We start from the raw sequence: 17,923 nt of genomic DNA, 5'->3' as shown, positions 1-17,923 counted from the left end.
CCTCTGCATCTGTGGGCTGGAGAAAAGGATGGAGAGAGAGAATGGGGGAGAAAGAGAGAGACAATTGTAACCTTCTCTATCGCTGCACTGCAGGCAAACAAGGTGGGGGTTGGGAGATTCTTTATGCTCTCTTTTTAATGCATTAGGGGTATGTACAGTCCTTCCTGTATGTGTAAAGAGCGAATGCCATCGAATTGAAAAGGGCAGCGACCACACGTGCTCTTTACCTTCAGAGATTTGACCAACCTTTATTGTATATTTGTGTAACTCCAATGACAGGGTGCATCAGAGGTTGTAGAGACATCCTCTCATCTCTCTCTCTGCAGATTTCCTCTGAGGGTTCGTACTCATTTCAAGAGCAGTTTCAAAGATATATAAGGAATTTATTTTGGCACTATGTTTTCTCACCTGGGTGTTGGCAGAGTGACTGCAACTGCGATTGGCCTCCGGTCTCTGCAGGATGCCTGCCCATCTCTGCTACTGCAGATGACACTGGACTATAAAAAGATCAGATTGTCCTGACACAGATGACAGGCAGACTTTTGTTTGCTTGTATTCATATGATGCTTCCACAACCCCCCCTCCCCCTCCTTCCCCGCCCTGTTTCTTCAGAACTTCCCCTAACCACGAGCCTCGCACAGTCACACCAGCAGATGCGTCAATTTGTCATGCACAAGAAACCCCACTCCAGCAGCCATCTGTCTCCTTGTGTCTATTACCATGCATTGGCAGTTTGTTGTCCTATACACATATACAGCTGTGATGGCGTGCAAAATATGTCGAACCAATCTCATGACTTACGAACCTCATTCTGAAATCTCATTTGCGACCTATCCGTGACCCAGGTAACAGGAACCAGAAAGAATATGCTGAGTGTCACCATATATAAGTTTGCCATTTGCAACCCTGCTATACTGTTACCTCCACTGGATAGCTGGAATGAATTATTATGGCTAGTTAAAATGAAATTTGACTCCTGCTGACCTGAGTCCTTGCTGACCTAACAAAAACAAGATGCCAAAATGGGTAAAATGCAAGGGAGGTCAGGAGGCTCGCTTTACCTCCCACTGGAAAGTGATAAGCAAATTCAGTCCATTCAAAATATGGAACCTTGCCTGTAAACTACACAAAGGTTATGGGCTGATATATGTCAATATGGAGTATATATCAATATAAAACTAAATGACAGGCTATTTTGACATTACAGCCATATTTACCTCCACCTCTACCCTACACCTTGCATTTGTAGCGATGCAGTGTATGAATACCGTTGCATGTGTCGCCTGCTCTTGTGCCATGGACCCTGCTCCTGGTGTGAACAAGGGATAGTATGAATACTGCTTCAAAGATGCTGCTTACCATTAGCATGCGGCTCCCACTTCGTGTGTGAGCTTGTAACCACAGTAATCCCCCGTTTTACTGTTATGATTTTAGAAGTAGTCCTAACTTTGAAGTGGGCTTTTAGGGTGTAAATGGATATTTATACATTATTCCTTTCTATACAGGGAACCTTGAAATTTATGCCACAAATTTTGTCCACACTTAAATCATTAAAACACAACGTATTGTTTAAAACTAGAATAATTAGATGTCAAAACCAAATTATTTTCCTTCAGATGGAGTGCTGTTCCTTTTCTCTTCTCCTATTAGCTCCCTACACACACTGATTAGAATACATCCCTTATCACCCACTGCACCTAAGAACTGTTGAACACCTATCCACAGCCTATATTGTAACATTAAAGCAGTCAATGGCCACATACTATCGCATCAGCCCCTGGCATGGAGTAATGCAGTGCAGGCTTTCAGGGATAGAAAGATGCCTATCATTCTTTGCTGAGCTTTTTATTCTGCTCAGGGCTACGTGTTTAATATGACTCCACAAATGTGATTTAGTGGGCAGATAGCCTTGAGACTCTCGAGGTCACTGCTTCAGAGACCAGTGGTGTGTAGAATATGGCGGCAACGCATGCAGGTTCATGTTATCTTGTTGATATCGAATATATTGTGGACGCAGAGAGAAAGCAGAGACATTCCTGACAACGAGGGTGTGGATGGTGATATAGCACAAGGGATGTTATTTACTACATTCTTTTTTTTTTTATCATTGATGGCAAAAAGCATTCAGAACTTAACGCATTCTTTTACTGGCTCTGTCTTTCTCAGTGATAATGTATTCATTTGAGTATTGTTCTCATTATGCACTCTGAAAGTGTTCTCTCACTGAGCAGCAAATGTGGATGAAATTTGTCCCATCCTGTCTGTATTCATCCTGGATTCTACAGATTTATGTTGCAGCTGAAGGATGTTCTGTTCAATTTCTGTCAGGGACGGCAGTGCTGGTGGCTGCGCGTGTGTGTTTGAGGCCTTTTTTTCAGTAGTGCATCAAGGACATATGGACCAAACTGGACCATGCCTTTCTCATTGTCATTTATGAGTCATCATATAAACTTCCTTTTACATATTTATAAATTTGACATGTATCTGTGCAACAACATGCACGATGAGTAAACCATAATTTATTGATAATTTGCCGAATTCCAAAGATGTTATACATGTAAAGAAAATTGGTTTTCAATGATAAAGTAATTTTATATCAATAAAAATTATGTACAATAATTGGTAAAATAATCAGATTAATTAAAGATGAACTGGAATCCAAAATGTGAAAATGTTCTTATATTTGCTTCTCTTCCAACAATATACATATATATATATTTGGCATATACAGGATATAATCTAGATTAATCAGGATTTGTCTTGAATAATAATGACTGTTCAATTTTCCTTAACTTTTAACATTTTGGAACCACACTGGAGCTGACATGGAAATGTTATGGTCAGATTTTAGGATTTAATATGCAGCCATTCAATCACTTACCCTGACAAGTCTTTCCCAGCTACACTATATCTTCTACACTATGTCTTCTCTCGACTCTTCACCCGTTACAAATTATGGTCCAATTCAAACTTCATTTTTGGCCTCAACAGTTGAAGTGTACCCTGTATATTTTTTTACCACACTGGAAAATGTTCGACAGCCTGAACCCATCACATACTCGTGGATACGGAACCAGCATGGGCTCCCGCAGCCCATTACTCTGCTGGTGCAGTTATAGTTATGGCTTTCTTTGTAGTCACAGTGAAAGGTTGATGTGCCCCCAGATGACCGCCCCCTCCTCACAGGGGTCCTGCGTTATCTCGCTTGTCTCTTTGCAGGCCTGAATGGGCACATTGTGCTGCTGCCCACTGCTGCTCTGCAGACCCTTAGGTTCTCCACACAAACACATACACACACACACACACACCTGTCAAGCCACGTCCTTGGCGCCTTGGGTGCTGAGACACTCCAGAGCCCCCCTACTGCACACATGGCAGTTGAACCCCCATGCACCCACAAACACAGGCCTTAAAGCTGTGGCGTTTGAGTAAATAATTACACGGGGTTACACGGATGTGTGTGCAGACACATACATATATACATACACACAGATGTATACACTTCACGTAAACAGAGCTTGAATACACTGACACACATCAGCCCTCAGACACACACACACACAGAGACTGATATATATTCATTGACTTGAGTTTATTGGAAACACACTTCGACAACCCCACGACTCTGCCAAGGTTATATTCAGTGTGCAGGTCGGCTTCAGAATTCACAAAGGGTCAAGTTCCATATTTGTCAGGTTGGGGAGGGCAAGGGCACAGGAGGCTGTTTGGAGGCGCATGCTTCCACACGAAGAAACTCGATCCGTGTCTTCAATCAGTTGCAGATTTTCTGTTTTAGACTTGAGAAGCAGAATAAAGGGCCACAATTAGTCTCCCATCCTCACATGAAGTCACTGTCGTGTGTGATTTACGTTAATTAAAAAGACTTTGTGTAGATTTGAGTTCCATTTGTTTTGACACCTAATTATTTTAAATTTAAAACAGGAAGTTCTGTTTTCATGTTCTACACTTGAACTGAAAAAAAGAAAATCTGTGTCTCTTTCTTTTTTACATTATCCATGCCATAAATTATTTTATGTTTATGGTGAAATACTTAAAAATTATAGACATAGCCATAATTGCTGGAGATTGATTCATTGAGTCATCAAGAACATAGAATTGTATTGATCTTTCCATGTAGTAAGGAAGCTTTAGCTCAACTTTTTTGTTGTTCAGTTCTCAGGGCCCAACCTTGGCTGCATAAATACCTAGTACAGTATTGACTAGGGTTAATCTCTTTTGACCACCTAAAGATAAATCCCTTCCTTTTTTGATTTTCATGGTTAAGATGCAGACTGTGTCTCACCTCCGGTTCCTCCATTTCTTTTTGTGAACATCTCTCTGTGGCCTTGGCCAGGAACCCGGCCTAGCCTGGTTTATCATCAAAGGTATATACTAAATGGCTGTTTTTACATGCTAACGATGTGCATCCTCATGAAGGATCAACTGTCGAGTCTCTCCAGTGTCACCCATACAATTTTCTCCTCTATTGACTTTTATGTTCCAAGGTTGGCAATTGTTGTGGGAAAATACTCTATATTTATTCTAAATAAAGACCAGGCTGATTATCATCATGGTATGCGCCTGCTTAAACGTAAACTGGTCCAAGCAAGTGCGGTGTAGACATGCGGCTTTTTGGGCAGCTCGCTTTTTGACAGTACATTTCATGTATTCCGTATAGGGTGTCGGCGTCATAAAGCTTTTTAAGTATTGCCTTTGAGGTGGGATTGCTGTTGGGACCATGTGATAACTGAAATCTCGTTCTGGCTGGGAAAGCAATCGGGGGCCCGAGGACTACAACTGATATTTACATAAATATTCAAACACACGGGCTTACATACACCCACGTATGAAAATTTAAAAGGAAGAAGCCGTGTTCCACTTTGGCTGAATGCCTCATTCCAGAGGCTGTGTGTTCGTCACTGCCCTCTTTCTTGTTTCTGCAGACACATACCAGAGCAGGCACAAACCAGAGCACATGCATGTTCTACATAATAACCTGCAGACTCCTTGCTGAAACTCCCCCATTTCCAATTAAGGCCAATTATAGCACGTGGATGAGTTCATATTCGCAGGAAATACTGTGGTGTCCTTCCTCTCACAGTCCAAAGACATGCAGTCACAAGTCCTTCACAGATGGTGCCGTGATGAAGTGGTGCTCTGTTCAGGTGCACTAAGCTTTTCGCCTTAGGTGTGACTAGTAAAGTGACTTCCTGGTGAGTGAATGTGCAGGTGCATGTAGAGTCAGTGCATGCATAAGTAATGAGGAATGGTAGGAAAAAAAACAAATGAGATAATGGACATAAAAGACAAAAAAAAACAAATATCAATATAAAAAGATAATGGACATAAAAGACAAAAAAAAAGAGCAGAGAGTTCATGAAAGAGACTTAAGAATGAAACGGCTGTGATGTAAGTGTACATTATCTCACTGCAGCTGCCAGCAAGCTCAGTCAATTGTTATCAGCTTGGCTGAAGTTAATGTGACCCCTGAGGGTGAGGCTGCTATCCATGCATTATAAATGCTACCCATTGACTAAAGTTAGTAAGCTTTTCCTTCCGTCTAAATGAGCGTTTTCTGATGGGCAATGATTACTTAAGTCTAGTGTGATTTAGAGGAATGTGTTGCAAAGATTATCTGCATGTTACATTTAGCTGTTGTGATGAATCATTAGCTGCTGCTTTTCCTTTTGCTGTGGTCTGCTGTATTGGTGTATTTAAGAACAGTCTCATCCTCCAAATGTAATATCCAGAGATGTAATAGTTCGATTTAATGAAAGTCATGTTGTGATCTCTTTCGGATGCACTTACCTGAGGGCACAGAATCTTGTATAAGCCAAAGTCATTCCTGCCTCTGTCTCTAAGAACTGCAACAGAAACACTTTTTAGTTCTGTCGGACAGAGCTGCTCGTTTACAGTGTATATATTAGGGCTGTCGAAATGTAAGCATTTCCTGGGAGTTTTAAGTTCTCAAATACAATTTATTAAAATGTTACATATACATATAAATACATTTCATCAATTATTTCAGCCTCTGTTTATGTATCATCGCTCCAACATGCGGTCGATACACTTGTCATTTACACAAGCTTGATGCCTTGACATCTTGATGCCCAGCATGTGTTTTGGGTCATCTACCAGCTCTTATTTGTAAACCAGTTCCAGCTATATTCAGATGTTTTAGTCACATTAAGAAATATTGAATTGTCTCATTGAATCATAAACAATTGTGATCAATCCAAAGCTACCCTGTGATTTGTGAATTTGGCAGCCCTTTTATATAGTTTTATTATATATATGTATATGTATGTGTATACATATATACATGTATGTATACATATATATGCATGTATGTATACATATATATACAGTATATATATATGTATGCATGTATGTATATGTGAACAGCATCAGTTGGTGTAAATTGTGCGCTCCTCAGTCTGGGAGTATGTAGGTTACTCCAGGCTGACTCTGCTTGTAAAAAGATGCCACCATTTCAAAAGATTTCTGTTCATTAGCCATATCTCCGCTGCCTTTGGCCTCAACATTTACAAGTTGGTCGACCTGCTGCAGTGTTGCAACCACAAGGTCATTTCATTTAATGCCCCGCTCTGTCGATTAGGGCTTTTGTTGTGAGCGGCCCAGACTACTGTAACGCGGGTGTTTGGGTCAGCGTTGGGAACAATAGCTTAGTTACTCTCACTGACTTCCTTCCCATCTCTTTCTCAGCACATTTTCCACTTGGCTGATAAAATAAGCCGGTCTTTGATGAGCTTTGGTCAGGCCACAGTGCTGCGCCTCAGTAAATGCTTTTATAGAGACACACTCGCACCACAGGCTGTCAACTTGGATCAGTCATACAGCGTCTGCATGTGGCCAGGGTTTCTGCATGTGTGCTTTTGTTTTGTGATGACATTTTTTCTTACTGTCGCTAGAGGAGCTAATACATACTAAGATGTTTGCCCGGAGGCAATATTTTGTTTGTTGGTCAAACTTCCACCCAAGCACCTTTCACAGTGATTAATTTTCTACCTACAGGCAGCGTGAAGCCCACGGCAAAGGTAACCAACAGCTGCAGAGCCAACATAGGTGACAGCAGCAGACGGCAAGTGCAAATAAAAAAAAAAAAGAAAACTGAACAAGTAATGAATTAGCAGACTATTGTGTTACTGCAGTAGCTCTTACCGTTAACCCTCCTTTTTTAAGGAAACTACTCTGTTAGGTGTGGTGAGATTTATAGTCAGTTTCACGCCTGACTCGAGTCCACGGTGATGTCTTAACTCACTGTGGCACAATAAATCCATTTTTTTGGGAAGGGTGTGAAATCAAGTTGGGACTAAGTTCATAGCAATGAGAGCAGAACAGTCACACTGTGTTTCTTCTCTTCCAGAAGATAATGTGCTGGAGAAAAAGGTCCTAGAGACTCTGAGGACATTTTGTTAAAGCACTAAAGCTGCTCTTCAACTTTTACCCTTAAACTCTCTTTGCACTTATTGTGCACCGTGAGTATATTTAAAGTTTTATTGGTCCACTGCTTACTTGAGGTTTGGAAAAAAACATCATTCCCAGATCATATATATTAACTGGCTACATCCAGTTCTCTTAGTGAAAAGTAAAAAAAAAAAACAAATGTTGGAGGTGCTGAATTGAACTAAAACAATGACCATTCATATTGTATGAAATAGAGAAGACAACTTTTTTCAAAAAAAAAACTTCCTCTTGGGGGATCAATTTCTGTAAAATAAATGGTCATAATTTATTAGCTCCAACTGTTTTCTTTTTTGTGCTTCCATTAGCAAGATGGTAAAAGCAGTCAAACAGACACCATTCCGGTCTAGTATTTAGGTTGATAGTCTATTGTGGCACCCATTGGTTCTATACTGAGTTGGTAGCAAATTTTACTTCAATCCATTACAATTTTTCTTTTTCCTTTATCAAACTTTTCTTTTGAGCTATAACCATTTTAACCTATGTGGCAGCCTGTGCTAACTTGTGATTTTGTGATGACTAGACTAGCAGTTGGTGGGATGCTGCAAGGTATCACTGTCCTAGGACACTGAAGGTATCACTTGCCATTCATTGGTTACTTAACCTTTATTTTAAGGTTTTGCATAGATGTCAAGCTGTTTTTGAGGATGATGTCAAAGAAAAAGAGCTGTCCACAGAAAATTCAGCGTTCATTTTAATGTGCACACTTAAAACACCAATCATACCTACTTCAGTAAAATAAGCAGATATAAATTTGCAAATGCACCATTGCCCATTAAACCTGCAAGCTTCTGTCTTGGTCTAAATCAGTGCCTTCATTAACTGGTCCTCCTTGGCACCAATGAGCAGCTTTCTCTCAAACTTTCATGTCGGGTCATCCATGCTTGGTACTTCAGAGAAATTGCATATCTCCGGAATGAACATCCGAGAAGTAATGGTACAAGATAGCCTTAGGTGCCAGGAACTGCCTGGTGTACATTTCTCTGATCCCAAACCCTTTGAAGATATGAAGGAAGCTTCAGTTCCTGTCTTACGCCTGTTTCTGAAACACCAATGATTTCAGTAAAATAGGTTTCAGTTTGGGTCTAGCAATGTCTCCGCACTGTTGTGATAACCAGGGCAACAGAAAGAGTTTATGTTTCTTTCATTGAAAATGGTACGTATGTCAAATTAAACATCTTTGCCATTTCTGCAATTAGATGGAATTAGGTCAGAATCAAAACAGGATCTTGAGGATGATGAAAGCTGGCCACCGTTCATTAAACCGTCTGGGATATCATTTCTATGTTTTTTTTTTCTCTGTGAACTCCCATGTCCTCTTTTGTGCAACAGTTGTGGTCCGGATTGTTACAATATGGTGAGAGTGTGTTTCTTTTGCAAATACTTCCAGGCCTTGCTAAATGACTGGCAGATGCTCAGTTGACCAGACTGCCTTCTGCGGTTCTGCAGATTTGACCTCTGGCATCTGCTGTATCTGCCACAGCCTTACATTTGATCAATGGGTGAACAACAGATTGGATGAATTACAGCCACAGCACTGCTTCTGTAGCCAAGATTGTCAAGCCATTGTGCTGAAATTATATTTTCAAGTTTGGCAATAAATCAGAGATTCTTTTTTTTTGCACAATCAGTATAGGGAAAATGGAAGAAATGAAACATTATTGTAATTTGGTAACATATTTTGTAGACTCACAATGACGCCAGTACACGTGTGGGTAGGTCAAAAGGTTCTAAGACCTATTGTTAAATTTTAAAATGTGTCTAAATATCTTAAAAATGTTACGAGTTTCAGGCATCTCCAAGAACTTTGGTAAATATTATTATTAATATTATATCTTTGTCATCTGTATTATTTTTTATAAGATTTGTTTTTCAAAAATTTCTTCCAAGTAACAGAAACCAGTACAAATTATCTAGGGTTTGAGCTACCACCATCTATATTTTTTCCCCCAAAATGAAAAATGTGTATTTTAGTCCTGAGATTAGTCAAAAATACAGATTGCGACCCAGTGCAGAAGACATCTCCCAGAATTCCAGAAAAAGAATTAATCCGAAAAACAACACTTACAGAAGTGTTCACTCCTAAATTCAGGATGTATAGAAATAACTTTGTTTACAAATATTTATTTTTTTCAATGTAATTTTAATTTTTTTTTACTTTCCTGTGATTGACAACACAAAATTTCTCTTTTTTTATTTTGAAATATATTTTTTATCCCTTGTTTCCTGCTTTTTTAAATTCATTTTAATTTATTTACATCTTCGTCTGCTGCAGACCCTTCAGATGCACAAGGGCTAGTGCTCATTGCTCTTTATCGTTTCAGGTGAATCGTAATTAAAAAACACCTAACGATGTTTTGCATTACCATCAGTGAAGGACTGTATATGTGGTTTGTGCTTTGTTGGTTTTGAAAAAACACTCTTTAAACTTCCATCTAAAACTTGGTAAAACTGTGTCACCAAGGTCATTAATTCAGCCATAATTAAGCTTGACTACCTCATCTCCTTACGTTCTGTATCAGTCAGCTGAATGCGTCAAAACAAAAAGGAGTAGCTGGTCATGAAAGCTGAAAGAAAGGGATCAAAACAAAGGATGACAGACAAAGCCAAATGTGTGCTGCGGGAAAAGCAGATTGCGCAAAAGGTAGGCGAGCGAGGTGCTCATCAAAATGCTAATGTCGTACAGGAAATTTATTGCCGTGTGTTAGTGCAGTTTAAAGCAGGCTCTTTGTTCCACGGCGCATCACCAAAGCCCCAGTTGGGCCCTAATAAATCAGCCATTAAAAGCTGATGTGACCTGAAAAGCACTTCATACAGCGACAACTCCGCTCAATGGCCAATGTGGGGAAACGAGACAACAGCTGAAAAATTTATGAAGACGCCACTTAATAATGGCCGTCCCAGATGAGACCGGAGTTTATGTTTGTGCATGACAAACCATTACTGCCGGCGTTAAAAAGTTCTTTTTTCCTCCCTGGGTCTTAGATGTGTGCCGTCTTGTTATCTCTGATTTAAATTTGTCCTGGCAGACATTAAAAGTTCGTTCTTTTGCTTCCTCTTTCTCTGGATTTAATTATGTGCCCAGTCAGATGTTTTGAACAAAATCAGTTTTGTCTTCCTGATGCAACACTGTCCCAATCTCTGTTTCCTAACCTACTGTCTCTGTGTTTCCATCCAGGACAGACCATGGTTTTATTTTCTGGAGTGTGATTGGACTGGAATTCCGAGGAGGAAGATTTCCACAGTTTTTTACGCCCAAGGTATTGTAGATTTTTTTTTTTTTAAGAGCTCAACTTGAACTCAAAAGTGTAATTTCTAGTGAAATGTGAGTGATGGACTCCAGATTAGGTGCAATCACTGGATCCTACCATCACCATGTGGTAATGGAGACCAATCACGTCAACTGTTCTGAGGCTGCTGTCAGATGTGTGTGAAAGTGATTAATGATAGGTACTCATCTTCATTATCTTCTTATGCAAATCTGTGGGACATGTCTGCTCAGTCTTTCTCTTCAGATGCCAGTGTCAAGGAGTTTTTTTATGGGACAAATATCACCCAAGCATGTTTGGATTTCATTACCTGATGCAAATTGCATTTTTTGATTTAATCATGCAAAAGCTTAGCTGACTTCCACCTCTCTAGATCACTGCCCTGCTGCCAGCCCACCCTCCTGCCTTCCTCATGCTACATGTCCTGCCTCCTCCTCCTCCCTGTCTGTCTGGTGTGTGTTTGCTCTCTGCTTCTCCTCCTCATCTTTTTCCCCTCATTTCCTGGCTCACTTGTCATGGCAGTGAATGCCCCCTCCCCTCCTTATCCTATCAACATACAAACACACACACATAGAGCGCCGCCATGGCTGTCCCCCCCCCCGCCACCAACCTGCTCCACTCTGAATGGAGCCACTAGCCTCGACGCCTCCTGTGGTGAGTCTGGATTGAATTCAATTAGGAAGATTGTTTGCCCTCCAGAGTTTCGTGGGCTCTATGGATGATAGGTTTGTCCACCGACCAGCTCACTCACTTACACACACACGCACACACAAACATGCCCCTGCAACATCCATCTCACCTCTTTCCCCTCCATTTGACTCCATGCATCCACCACGTCCTTTAAGTCGTTCCCTAACTAGTCCCTCGCAGCGGTGCGTGTTATTTTGTTCATACATTGTCTACACCCTGGGGGCGATCCCTTGTTTCCTGTGCTGTTTTATGATGCTGCATTCAACAAGATCAAGGCATGAAATCTCGCTCTGAGGAAGAATGTCTCCTATAACCTTCTGATGAGCAGCAGATTATATATTTTTATTCATGCGACCAAGTCTGGATTTCTTTTTCATTTTTAAGTGAAAGTTAATGTAGTTAAACTACAGTCAAGCTTAGCCCTTGTGATTACACACACACAAACACACACACACACACAAAGCCCCATATTAATTTGCCAGTTCTCCAGCATATCCAGCACTAAAGGAAGGGCGGTAAAAGTTGCTGACATAAGGAGTAATGGTCACATTAGTTGCAAGGTGAAAATAGAATTGTGCTGTCATTTGAATAACACTGAGAGCAGCAGGCGGTGCTGATGCGTGGCGCTGCCTTGTGCTTTTTAGATATGAAGTGTAAATCTGTGTTCTTTGTGGACTCTGATTTCACCGTCTCGTCCTGCAGCCTGCTGTTTTTCTCCAGATGTCATGCTGCGAGTCCATGTACGGTCTGCTTCTCAGATATCAGCGAGACTATTAGGCCTGAAAGATGTCAAATGAATTAAAAGCTGGGGATCAGTTTGAGGATAAATATCCTAACGCGTCCTGGCATGGAATTACCACCTTCATTTGGTGTTCCTTCTTTTTTCCTCCCCTAATTTGTGCTCACTTTGGATTAAGTCCAACTGACGACAGAGTGAACACTTTTGGGCAGAAGAAGCCAAATAAACACATCGCACCGTAGGACCTGAGTATTTTAGTGGCCAAATTATTTGTGAAACACTTTTTGATAAACCTGACCACTTGAAATCTTTCTTCCACAGAATATGAGCCCCTGCTGCCTCCCACAATGTTTTGCATGGCCAACATGGTTGCCCATAGCATCAGCCATTCAAGTGAATTTGACCATAATGGCCATTGATGTCGTGAGCACTGGCAGGTTTTGGTTCTGTTATTTTAAAGCCCAGCCATTTGTTTTCATAGTGTGATCCTGCCTGGACAGCTTGAAATGATGCAAAGCAGGTCATTTGAATGGGAAAGTGGTTGAAGTCCTTTTGGCCGATGTCAGCAGTGTTCTCCCATTTGAATCCTCTCCAGAGCTAGTTGACTTTGCACATCCTTGTTGTTCCTGCTGCTGTTACTTGGGCAACTGCGGTCAGCAGCTGAGCAGCCCGGGCTCAAGGGCATCAGCATCGACACTGCACTAAGTGACCAAATTATTTAAAAAGCACACACTGCTTGATGTAGTGCGAGGGCGATAATGACAAATTTGTTGACCCTTTGTGCAAATTGCTGTTGTCAAGACAACAGCCACCTGCTGGAAATTGATTTGTTCAGACATGTTTGTGGTCATTTTGTTCAAACAGGTGGCGAGTTCAAGTGCGAACACTCCTACAGCTGTATCAAAATGTGATTTTATTTTTGTTTGTTTCATGCATCAGATTATGGCAAGAATATGAGGAAAAAATGCAAAATGTGCCCACATACCTAATGAAATAATTGATTTAAAGCCTGCATTTGCCTGTACATTTTAAAAAATGCAAAATTAAAGCCTGCATTTGCCTGTACATTTTTTTAAAGAACCATAGACAAAGAGCATATTGTATACACCAGTGTATTACAGGCTTCTGTAAATAAATTAAAATTGTATAAGAGCGTGGCACGATGTTGACTGGTTATTCATACTGTATTAAACACAATATTTTTGCCGTGGATCATTTGGTTCTGGGCCACACAAAAAGAATGAAAGGTTTTATGTTGTTTTAATAATTATTACATGTACATTATATATGTAGTAATTAAATCATTTATGATGCACTTTATTGCATATTTGACCCCCCCCCCCCACACAGTACACACTTCAGTGCTAGTCATGTGTAGAACCAGCCTTTGATGCAAAAGAACATTTAGTCCTGTTAGCTTCTCATGCTTGATTAACTTTTGTTTCAAACAGTCAATGCATTAAGCGTGTATTTACACACGTGGACTACAGTGGTTCAGTGGTATGACAGACTAGTCCAAAGTTGTTCTTCTTTCAGTGTTTTTATATACGCGTCTCCTGGCGTGGTGTTTGCTGAGAGGCAGCTGGTTCCTTTCCTTTGCTCGCTGCCATCCAATATTCATATCGTCACCATGTCATCGCACTAAAAGCGTACTTTCTTTCAACTTAGCAGCCGCTAAATGCATCCATGCATTTTTTAAAAACTGCAAATCTTATTCTGAACGAGGCACTTTAATTATACTTCACTGTGCTCCGGAGCCTTTTGCATATTCAGAGCACTAATTAACAATTCATTAATTACAAACAATCACATTTAATCTAAAAGTTAATAGGCATTAAAGGACTGGGTTGTTTGGGGGAGAATTTAGTGTAAAAGCAGAGTTAGATGACAGACCTTCTAAAAAAGTACATTTTTAAATATAAAAATACTCCATACATTTACTGTTGGACAGTGGGATTTATTATGAAGAGATGTATGTTCTTTCTCCCACCCTTCCACACGCACACACACGCTCACACACAGATATTCTCACATTATCGCCGCATGTCACATCCCACCTCTTTAGTTACAGAGTGCTGCACAGCTGAGCGTTTTTCTTGCCACTGGGAAGCGTCCCTTGGATAATGGTGCAATTGTGGCCCAGTCTGACAGAAAGAGACCTGTAAATTTGGACAAAGCTATTTTGGTGTACGAATTGGCAACCCCTCGCTTGTTGGCACAAGATCTTGTCATGTGCTCTGCTGCTCTCCTGATACCTGTCATGACACTTTTGGGGTGTCTTAATAAAACAGCGCACTCCCACGGCAGCTCTGTAGTCTCCACCTCCATCTTTAGTCTCTGCTACCTCGCCGCGTCTTCTTCTCTCTGTGAACATTTTATGCTAATGGACGATCTGTTGACGACAATTACATTCAGTCACCCTTTCGCCCTCTCCGCTGCCCCACTCCTGTCATCTGACATGACAGGAAAATCCAAGGCAGCAGTGGGTTTAATTTGAATGCGACTAATGCTATTTGAGCTCCTGTGCATGAAATGGTTCATAGAAGCTGAAGTAAGTATTTGCTGCCACATGCAGATAAAATAGGAACTCCACAGAAGGATTCCCAACTAACCGAAAGAGTTTTCCCCTTTTGGGTGCATTTGGAGCATTGACCGCTTTGAACTCCTCCAACACCGTGTCCAAAGATTTCACTCCATCAAGGTGTGCGGCTCTAATCAGCTGTGTTTGAAGTACACAGGTATCAGACTTTACGGAGGAGAGAAGATTTCCTGGGACATTAAGGGGAGAGAGGCAAGGGAGGAGAAACAGAGATTACTGCTGGTCTTTTTATAGAGGATCACTCCATCTTGTCCTTTTTATCTCACTCATTAGTTCTTGCTTCCCCCAGGAGGGAGATTTGATTCTCGGTCTGTGTCTTTTACCAAGACTAGGACCATGTTCCTCAGTTTGGCTTGGAACCCATCTGGTTATCAGTTAACCAAATTTGATTCCGGAGCCTTCCTGTCATTATCCACTCCCAGTCACAAAGCTCCTGTGTAGTCAGAGCTGCTCACATTCTGGCAGGTGCTCCACGTGGAGAAAAGAGTCGGCCCAGTGAAGGAAGGGGGCAGACAGTTGAATAATGATCAAACATGCTTTCCTTTGTTGCCACTAGGGGCTGTGGTTCCTCAGATGTCCCTGCACCCCATTTTCCCCTCTTAATGCCCCTGCATTTCTCGCCCTCCCCTTGGCTAGTACCTGTGAAATCAGTCATCCCTCTGTGGCCATCAAAAAATAACCGATACACGGCATCTGGCTGTCAGGGGAGTTGACCGCCTGACAGCGGGTGTACATTCTGGAGTAATCAGAAGTTGTCAAACATGAAGTGTCCTTTGCTATGACTACGAGAGGGTGTGTGCGCTTCTCTGTGTTTGCTTGTCCAATGTCAGGGCTCTGGCTGCAGCACTGATGTACTAATGGCCTCTTTATCAACAGGCATCATTAAATAATATCCTCCAACCACATCTCTGCCAGCGAAATTGTTGTTTAGCCCAGAAAATAGAGACACAGATGTATAATGGGAGCCTGTCGTCACTGCCAGCCTTCTTCTGGGCCCAGTCGTGTGATGGAGCACTTTTAAACACTTCCATGACCTCTTATGATTATACATTATCCTCAAGTCAGTACGCAGGGCTCATCCTTTAACGCGATTCCTCTGCGGTTTATGAAAATTTTATTTATGTATTTGTTCTCCATATGCATCCATCGTCTGCTCCTTAGTCCCCAGTGAGAGGAAGCGCCTGTCTTGTAAAAACACAACCAGGGAAATTATTGATTTGCATCTGTTTATCTGGATGGTACAGAGTGCCTCCCTGCTGTCTCCCTGTCGTTGCATGTGCGCTTCCCAAAGGTGTCATCACGCCCGTCTGTCCTTTTTACGTTGGCTCTAAACAGCAGACAGGGGCCACAATCTGCTTCTGCCCTCCCTTTTATTTACGGCCTCATCCTGGTAATAAAGCCGGGAAATTTATGACTTACTTTTTAATTAGAAATAATGTCTTGTAGAGTTAAAGTGATGGATGGTTTAATCAATATATAGACTGCGGCTGGACCAATGATGAACGTCACTATTGACAGCGTGCAGAGTAGCCTAACTTAACACTTTGTCTTTCAGAGAAATATGCAGTGTTTTGTTTGGTGATGGAAACTGTGGACTTCTTCTTCTTCTCCTTCTTCTTCTTCTACGTCTCTCGTCATTCTCTCTCCCTCCATTTTACTGTCTGTGGCTACACTGTCAACACTTCTTCTACAGGCAATCTCTTCTACTGAATGAATCAACCTCTCCTGTCACGCTGTATTGAAGCAATTATTTTACCTCACTGAAACCCCATTGTGTTGGGTGCCATTTGCTCAGGTTTAAATAAAATAAGTGCTGAAGGTTGGTCCTAGTGAATGGAAACTGACAAGCTGAGTGGGAATGCAATTCTCAAATAGGTGATTTGGATAGGAGAGTTTTTTTTTTCATTCTCAGGCTCAGAAAAGACAGAGCAAATAGGTTTTTGAAACAGAATAATTAAATAGGAGAAAAGTACGTGACATTTGTTTTCTTTTTTCCTGGCACTGTGAATGATTGCCTAACACCAGGCAGACAGTTATGGTACTCCAGGACAATAGCTCAATTATGTCACACGTGTCATCACAAAAAGCCAAGAACACCTGAGCTGAGCTGCATTACAGCCGCACACCTGGTATTATAATCCGTCTTTGGTGATCCGATCGCAGGCTGGACACCCTTTGGGAACCTCAGCTCACACCTGACGTTGGAATCTGTCTCCACATTTTCATCCCACATCCCTGCTTTGTATGAAAATAGACACGTGTGCCTTTACAAACTGCCGTTTGTAGACACCCTGCCTGGTGTTTGAGTTAGTCGGGCTATGACAGACGGACCCATTGTCTTTGTGTTTGTGCAAGTGAGAGGATCAGAGCAAGGCCAGGCACGGAGCGGCCCAGTGAGTCACTGCCCAAGTCCACAGCAGTTCAATAGAATTAAATTGAACCGTGTACACCGATTTAAAAATTCAATATGTGGAAATGGATTTATGTAATGTTAAGTGAGAGGAATAAAATAGTAGCAGGTTAGTTAATGATACAGTCACACCAAAAAGCCTTTCATTCATGCACCCAGAACAGTGAGTGTGTGTGTGCATGTGTGTGTGTGTGTCAGACCGTCTCCTAATTTGGTGTGAGTGAGTGTATCTCCGATTCATCCCCCAATGACTTGTCCGTCTAAGCAAGGTCAGGCATGTCCGCAGTCTTTAAATTCTCTGTCACTCCATGATAAAGGTCATTTTCAGCACAAATGTCAAGGTTGTAAAAGCAGACTCCTGTCACAGGGGTCACATGCATGCTTGCTGCCTCCGCCCTTATGGCTTGCACCTGAGGTCAAAGTGTTTGACATTGGGTGTGATAACTGATTTTTAGTGTAGTTTGATTACCAAAAATTAAACCCGAAATACAATGGTGTATTAAATATCATTTAAAAGGACAATTTCATCTTCAAAATACTGTTAAGTTACTGCACGTCTGTGCATTTTATAACAAATGTGACAATGTTGTCACATTCAGGGCTTTGTTTTAAACCAACCTGTACTTAATGGAGAAATGTGGCTATAATGTGGTCAGAGGAATTAAAAATAATTAGGGATTCACCGAATTTTCGCCCACAGAAAAAGAACCTATTTTTTAATAGTTATTGTA

The 17,923-nt window shown here is 41.3% G+C and overlaps 1 protein-coding gene and 1 long non-coding RNA gene across 20 annotated transcripts in view; one reads left to right on the top strand and one right to left on the bottom strand.

Moving 5' to 3' along the window:
• LOC103390782 (adhesion G protein-coupled receptor L3) overlaps positions 1-17,923 on the top strand; it is a 197,581-nt gene that overhangs the window by 11,932 nt on the left and 167,726 nt on the right. For 18 of the 19 annotated variants that reach the window (XM_017034883.2, XM_017034884.2, XM_008326847.3 and 15 more), the window contains exon 2: positions 10,664-10,745. The gene's annotated coding sequence lies outside the window, so the exon portion shown is untranslated. Of the gene's footprint in view, positions 1-5,322; positions 5,539-10,663; positions 10,746-17,923 lie in introns of those variants that run through there. The other variant, XM_025058019.1, reaches the window with a different exon arrangement.
• On the bottom strand, positions 3,574-5,281 carry LOC103390820 (uncharacterized). The gene is made up of 2 exons (XR_522738.3): positions 4,304-5,281; positions 3,574-3,797 (listed from the first exon to the last, which is right to left on the bottom strand). It is a non-coding gene; the product is annotated as an uncharacterized LOC103390820 (long non-coding RNA).

The sequence above is a fragment of the Cynoglossus semilaevis genome, chromosome 1 (assembly GCF_000523025.1).
Source record: "Cynoglossus semilaevis isolate Cse_v1.0 chromosome 1, Cse_v1.0, whole genome shotgun sequence".
In the NCBI taxonomy this organism is placed as follows: domain Eukaryota; kingdom Metazoa; phylum Chordata; class Actinopteri; order Pleuronectiformes; family Cynoglossidae; genus Cynoglossus; species Cynoglossus semilaevis.
The sequence above is the reverse complement of the archived record's forward strand: the minus strand, read 5'-3'. Positions and strand labels throughout refer to the sequence as shown.